This window comes from Coregonus clupeaformis, chromosome 15 (genome assembly GCF_020615455.1).
Source record: "Coregonus clupeaformis isolate EN_2021a chromosome 15, ASM2061545v1, whole genome shotgun sequence".
In the NCBI taxonomy this organism is placed as follows: domain Eukaryota; kingdom Metazoa; phylum Chordata; class Actinopteri; order Salmoniformes; family Salmonidae; genus Coregonus; species Coregonus clupeaformis.
The window spans coordinates 37,443,179-37,450,355 of NC_059206.1; the positions used below are offsets into that span (position 1 = coordinate 37,443,179).

A 7,177-nucleotide genomic window follows, 5' to 3' on the forward strand; every position below is an offset into this window, starting at 1 on the left:
TAATATTTAACAAAGCACAAGCATATATTGTACCCAGAAGGTGCCTGCTCACACATTGTCTGTACTGTTTTAGCAGTGAAAAAGAATACCCACAGACAAGGCACGGGTGGTGGGTCACCAAAGGCTGACCTTACCCCAGCAGAGGACATGGCCTTGGAGCTAAATAAAGGCAGGCCCGTCTTAGAGGGGATCCCTGGGGGGAAAGAGACGAGCATAGGTTCCTCCCAAGATGCCACCCGCTTCATTCAAGGTATGTCCTTCCATCTCTACATGGGATACAACCACATTCATATTGAATCAATTTGGACTGTCTGACTTTGGTTTACCTATTGCCTTGCAGTGTCTGGCAGCACTGTGTTCCTGTTAGAGCCACCAGCACAAGCACCAGACGATGCTGATCCAGTGAGTACTCCATCAAAGGCATACTGTAGGCCTGGCATGTCTTGTCTACTAGCTTCAATATGAATCCGATTAAATGTGATAGGGTGAAGGCCCCAGTGCAGCAGCAACAGCACATGATGGAGACGATGATGAGGAGGAGACCATCTCTCTGGATTCCAGAAGGCATGAGGTATCATGTTAAGACTGTGAAAGTACTATTTACTCTACAATGGTGAGGAGTCCTCATCAAAATCAAAAAATCTAATTTATTTTACAGGACCCAGATGCTATACAGTGGGAAAACCAGCCTGGCAACATAGTGCGTATTAATAAAAGGACACCACATCCTGCCAAATTCCAGCTGCGCTAATTGTATTGTGTTCACAGAGCTCACAAGCTATCAGAAAGTTGTATGGCAACCACCTCCGGCGCCAAATAGAACTGGCAGACATAGACATTCAGTACAAGAAGAAAAAGATGGAAAATCTTGCACTGGAGTCCGAAATAAAAAAGAGGACAATTAGGAAACTGGACCTTGAAATAAAAAAACTTGAGAGGGAGGTGAGATATGCCTTCAATGTACACTGTATGCTAACTGTAACACAAATGTATTAATCATTATTTTTCTTTCCTCCCCAGCTCCAAGAAGATGACACAGCTCAAAATAAAAATTAGGTATATTCTCGTGAAGTCAAGTGAGCCATGACATATGAGCTCTTATTGTGAGCACACAGGACGGTGGCATCTTTCTAAGGTTTTTTTATTTTCCCAGCAATCAGTACAACCAAGTCATCGTTATAAGGCATCGCCCTCTTTTGCCCACCCCCCAGCACCAGGTGTGGCCACTAGCCTATATGAAGGCCCAAAATTGTGTGTTCCTTTCTGCTCTGACAATGGCATGCCCATTCGTGCGAGATGTGGTGGATGAAGAAGCACTTGTGCTGAGGAGAGCCTTCAGGCGAGAAAGGGTCTTCAGGGACCGGTTGGACCCACTGGCCTTCCCTGATGACCATCTATATGAAAGATACAGGTTTTCTGCAGATGGCATCAGGTATCTATGCAGACTACTGGGTCCCAGGATTAAGCACCGCACTGCACGGAGCCATGCACTGAGTGTGGAGCAAATGGTTTGTGTGGCCTTGCGCTTTTTTGCTAGTGGAGCCTTCCTGTACTCAGTGGGGGATGCAGAACAGCTGAACAAGGCCACAATTTGCCGCACAATAAGGAGTGTGTGTCTGGCTATCAAAGCATTAGCAGATGTCTTCATCTCCTTCCCTGGCCACAGAAGACTCTGTGACATCAAAGAGGAGTTCTATAGGATTGCAGGTAAGAGGATCTACAAATTACAGGACAACTGTTAACACATAGTAGGATACTCATTACTTTGTGTGACAGGTTTCCCCAATGTCATTGGTGCAGTGGACTGCACACACATAAGGATAAAAGCCCCCTCAGGTGCCCATGAGGCCGATTTTGTGAATAGGAAATCCTTTCACAGCATTAATGTTCAGGTGAACATAACTTTTTGATATTGTCCATTGACGAACACTCTGCATTGCCAGTGATGTGCATTGATTGGTGTAATATTCCTCATCTTATGATTTCAGATGGTCTGCAATGCTGACTGTGTGATCAGCAATGTTGTGGCAAAATGGCCTGGCTCAGTCCATGACTCCAGAATCTTTCGGGCCTCTGAAATCTATCAGTGCCTATCACAAGGTAAGCCACACAACCCCCTATTTATAACCATCATGGCTGTGTCAAGAATATCACTGTGTTTATGAGGTAGTAATGATGAGATTTTGTGTTGACAGGTGAATTCTCTGGTGTGTTGCTGGGAGACAGGGGGGTATGGCTGCCAGCCTTTTCTCCTGACACCTTTCACAGACCCCCAGGAAGCACAGCAGGCCTACAACCATGCCCATGCCAGGACCAGGGCCAGAGTTGAAATGACCTTTGGCCTCCTGAAGGCACGCTTTCACTGCCTTCACAAATTAAGGGTCAGCCCTGTTAGGGCATGTGATATTACTGTGGCTTGTGCTGTCCTCCACAATGTGGCCTGCCTGAGGAAGGAGAGGGCCCCCAGAGTGCCACCAGCCATGGACTGGGACAATCCGGCAATCTTCCCTGATGACGACAGTGGTCGGCTGCTGAGGGACCAATATGTGTTGAATTATTTTAGTTAGTATGTGTGCTTTCAATTTTGGTTAAATATGTACCTGCGGTGGCAGAGGAATTTGGGTTTTTTTGGGTTCGTTTTTTTACGAATTTGGCCTCTTATGATGTTTGTGCGGTATACTGTGTGTAATACAAGGCTGCAGGGAGGCTACTGCATCCATTCATTTGTCTGTTCAGTTGATGTGTATGGATTTGTCCTGCATTTATTTTAGTGTGCAGACATGCAGGGTGTGTTATATACAGACCTTTGAATGTGTATGTATCATTTTGTATAATATGCTTGGATTCTGTGCTTTCCATCTTGTAGAGTCACTGTGACTTCAGTTTCGAAAGGAGCTGATGGTTTACCTGCTTTGTTTTGTCCTTATTCAATAAAGGAACATAATGTTACACATTGTGTTTTTATATTCATATGGAATGTGTATTTGTTTATATGACAGAGTACTAGGGCCACACTGAAGAAAAATGATAAAGTCATAAATTTATGAGGCTGGTTCTTTCTGCAGAAAAGCTACATATTGTTTTTACAGTTTTGATACTTATGACAATGTGATACTTAATATTCTGGCACATCAGCCAGAATATTTGTTTATGAAACCATACTGAAGTACAATTTCACGAAATGCCCCACATCTGTCATTTTAACAACTGTCCTCCTTTAAAACAACTGGTTACAATATTATGACTTGTGTTTTTTTCCCCTCTGTGGCCCTAATATTCTATCATTTTATATATAGCCTTATAGTCTATGGAAAACTGTAAATTATCTAATGATAGCAACATCATCTAAAAATCATTTTTTATCCAAAATCATTGACATTAATGATCACAAACGTTTAAATAATGACAGTGGGTCTAGTTATATGTGATAACAATGTATAGTGAGCAGTGAAATAACTATTGGTTTCCATTTGTGGTGACTGCTGACTGACATTAGGGATGAGATTAAATAGATCCTGGAATTTAGCCTGGTCTGGAGCAGGCTAGCTCCACAGAATAAATCTCCATGGTAATTTATACCATAACATATCCTCCTGCCCCCTATCCATCTTTAGTGCAACCGGATTACGGATCAATTGAGCCAGGATCACCAAGATATCCTGGCTTAATCCCTTATCCTAGTTTTGTGCAACAGGCCCCAGACAGGCAAAAAGGGAAAGCGATAGAGCCTGGGCCAAGATGAGAGTAGACCTTGGATTTGCATTCACACAGTGGAGAGAACTAAGGCAGTTGAAGGGATTTTAAATTGACCCAGAATTTGCATTTTTGTCTGCGGATAGGGTAAGAGATAACTAGCTAGATAATATCTTGCTAGATATAAAGTGAAATGTTGATATTTAGTTGTAAATATGTATGCAAACAATATTTTGGATTACTTGTTTTGATTGTTTTCAAGCCACGCATCCAATAGTTCGTATTAGCTAGCTAGCTAACGTTAGTAGCTCATGAGCAGACTGTGACATTGGTTTGTGTCATTTGAATATAAAATGTTGCTTCACTAGTTAGCCTTAACTAGCTACATTATGTGTATTACATTACTCACCTTGTTACATTTCTGATGTCTGTGGTCTGAAAACCACTCTGATATTGCTCGTCCTAATATTTATATATTTCTTAATTTCATTGTTTTACTTTTTAGATTTGTGTGTATTGTTAGATATTACTGCACTGTTGGAGCTAGGAACACAGGCATTTCGCTACACCCGCAATAACATCTGCTAAATATGTGTATGCGACCAATAAAATGTCATTTCAGATGCAAAAGATGGGACACGACGCAGCGGTTTGTTTGATCTGAACGGTCTAGTTTTAGAACGTCTCATGTCATTGGCTGGAGTATCCCAGATTCAACATGTAACTTTAGCCAAAGTCTTGCGACGAGACGGATCCATTTAGCCATTCAAAGAACAGTGTGCTAACATTCTGTGTTCAGCTAAGCAGCTAGCCAGCTAGCCAAGCAGAGACCTAGCTAGCTATTTTGCTATACATAGCTAGCCTGGCTTGCTGACATTTCTGACAAGTCAAAAACTGTACTGTTTCTGGTGCATGTATTTCATGACACTTGTTTGCTACAAGTGGCAACTTTGTTTGAAGGTTTCATCATGGAATTGTAAAGCGGCCCCATTACCATTGAAACGTTCTCAACTGCACATCTATTGTTCATGATCTGAATGCCCCGTCTTTAGTCAGCTGTTGTACAACACAACATTCTAAAACTAGCAAGTTTTATCTCTGATCTAGGTCAGGGATGGTCAACTCCAGTCCTCGGGGGCTTGATTGGTGATACATTTTTGACTCAGCCCCAGCTAACACATGACTCCAATAATCAACTAATCATGGTCTTCAGTTTAGAATGCAATTACTTGAATCAGGTGTGATAGTTCATTCTATAGACAAAATGCTCACCAAATATTATTATCTTTCAGCTAAAGGAGACTCTACAATAGCAAGTCTCGAAGGTGAAGTGTCTACGCATTGAAGACTGCAAAGGACTACACCGACATCCCAGAACTTCAGAGAGCAGTGTTGAGAAGACTTGGTGCTCAAATGGGGCTACAAGCAGAATGATCCTGAGATCCTATGACCCAGAAATTCCTGAAGTGCCACCACCTGCTACAACTTCGAGGAAACGTCGCCATGCAACACAGGGTGCAGTAAACACACCTTTGAGCTGGGAAGGACCAGAGCTTTGCCTGTTGTCAGACTTGGTGGTTCCCGGGAAGTGTGAAAACCTACAGAGTACTCAGAATTGTTGTTGAAAGAGGTGGGCCTACAATCAAACATATAAATCTTAAATAAGGGAAGTTTGTGTGGTCAACAATAAACTTGTGTGAGAAACAATACTTGTGCATTTTTTATCTAACATATAGTCATAATTATTGCACTTTTATAATGGTTTTTGAATGATTTACTAAACTGTTCTCTTTTCCTGGATATCTATGCTCTTGGAGATTTACACTTCAAATTAGCAGACCTACAGGTGGGTAGATATCCAGAAAGACGGATGGACTACCCTGGTGTAAATACAGTACAAAACAAGTCGCTCCGATTACACAGATCAGGTCAAATAGTTTTATTAGGGAGATAAACAAGAATACAAGGTAGTCTCTAACCTTCCTCTAAATAACAAAAGCACATTGTAAGGGGAAAATTCTGATAAAGTACTGAACTTATATCACCCAGACCAAGGAAAAATTCACAAAAACAACAACTTAAAAGACATCACCAAATTGAGTAATTTTCCTAATTGTGATGCAAATGAAGAATAAAGTATAGTGTAGTCGTGGAAAGTGTTAACCTGTTATATAAACATACTTGGTAATAAATAAATTGAATATTGCAGTGGTGAAATGGCAGCAGTTGTGTGTTGTAAGGTACAATTCATGCAGGTGCACCAGCGAGGTTGTCCGGAGACCCTGGGATAGCTCTCTGGTACTCCATGATGTCAAAAATCACTCCAGGTAGGCGGGAATTGGCCAGCTCCAGCACTTCTACCCTTTCTTCAAAGGCCAGCTCTTGCAATTTAGCATGTAATGATATGAAAAAAAAGCTACAAATGACAGAATGCTGTAATATGATTATAATGTTGTGAAACGGGTAAACAGTACCACAGGTGAAAGATTTTTACTAACCTTAATCTCGGCCAGCCTCTCTTCTTTCTGTCAGACAGCCCTTTCAAGGTCTTCATGTCTAATTCTTTCTGCAGCCCTGCCTGTGCCCCTGGACGGTCTGCAGCTCTTCAAAACTGGAATCCTACAGAAAAACACGTACACAACACTTATTAGGATTGTAGTGTAATGTTTACTACATGGTCTTTTATGTATAACCAATAAGGATTTTCATGCAGAAGAGTCGAGTACAACACTTTTAATATCCACACACAACATCTTCATAGCCATAGCTAGAATCAAGGGGCAATCCCAGTAATGTTGTTAGCTAGCTAGTATAGGAGTCAGCGAGAAAGGCAAAGGACTTACCAAAGCCAACGATATTTTCCATAAATGCAGAGCTATTTTAGTCAAAATTAAGTATTTTACAATGCTTCTTTTTTTTTACGTAAGTGTGATAACTAATGTACTAAAGCTATCGTCATTTTTCTATTTTCTACCAGGCAGGGACATTCACAGTAGCTATTATCAACCATGTTACACAGTTAGCTAGCTAGCTACCTTGACATTGCTGACAACGTGAATATTATGAAGCGTATAACATATTTAGTACATGTTCTGAAGACATTGTTGCTCAAATGGAATCAAGTTATCTCCAATCTTGTCCTTAACTGATATCGCATCGGCATCCACAGTCTCAAATTTCCCGACTCTGTTGTGTTGTTACTAGTTACCACAGCCACAAAGTCTACATGGCTACATTTGGTTTCCACTAGATAACACATCCACAAAGTCTGAGAGCGGATGTCGATTTTACGTCATCCGAGTGGCGACTAAAATGAGAGCCGGGTTACTAGGGCCAAGATGGCGTCGCTTTGAGAGGGAGTGTTTTCTCACTTGTCCAAGCAACTTTGAGGGTTAGGTGGTTAATAGTCTAATATTGGCTATCAATGTAGAAATAAACTATAACTGATTTTAGCTTTATATGGCAAGTTTAGAGTTAGTTTTTG

The 7,177-nt window shown here is 41.3% G+C and overlaps 1 long non-coding RNA gene across 2 annotated transcripts; it reads right to left on the reverse strand.

Annotated features, from left to right (window-relative positions):
* Window positions 1–5,617: 5,617 nt before the first annotated feature.
* Window positions 5,618–6,901, reverse strand: LOC121583319. 2 transcript variants are annotated; one of them, XR_006003492.1, is made up of 3 exons: window positions 6,781–6,901; window positions 6,192–6,312; window positions 5,618–6,109 (listed from the first exon to the last, which is right to left on the reverse strand). It is a non-coding gene; the product is annotated as an uncharacterized LOC121583319 (long non-coding RNA). The 2 variants fall into 2 exon arrangements; XR_006003493.1 differs by having other exon boundaries at window positions 6,729–6,901.
* Between the last annotated feature and the right edge of the window lie 276 nt (window positions 6,902–7,177).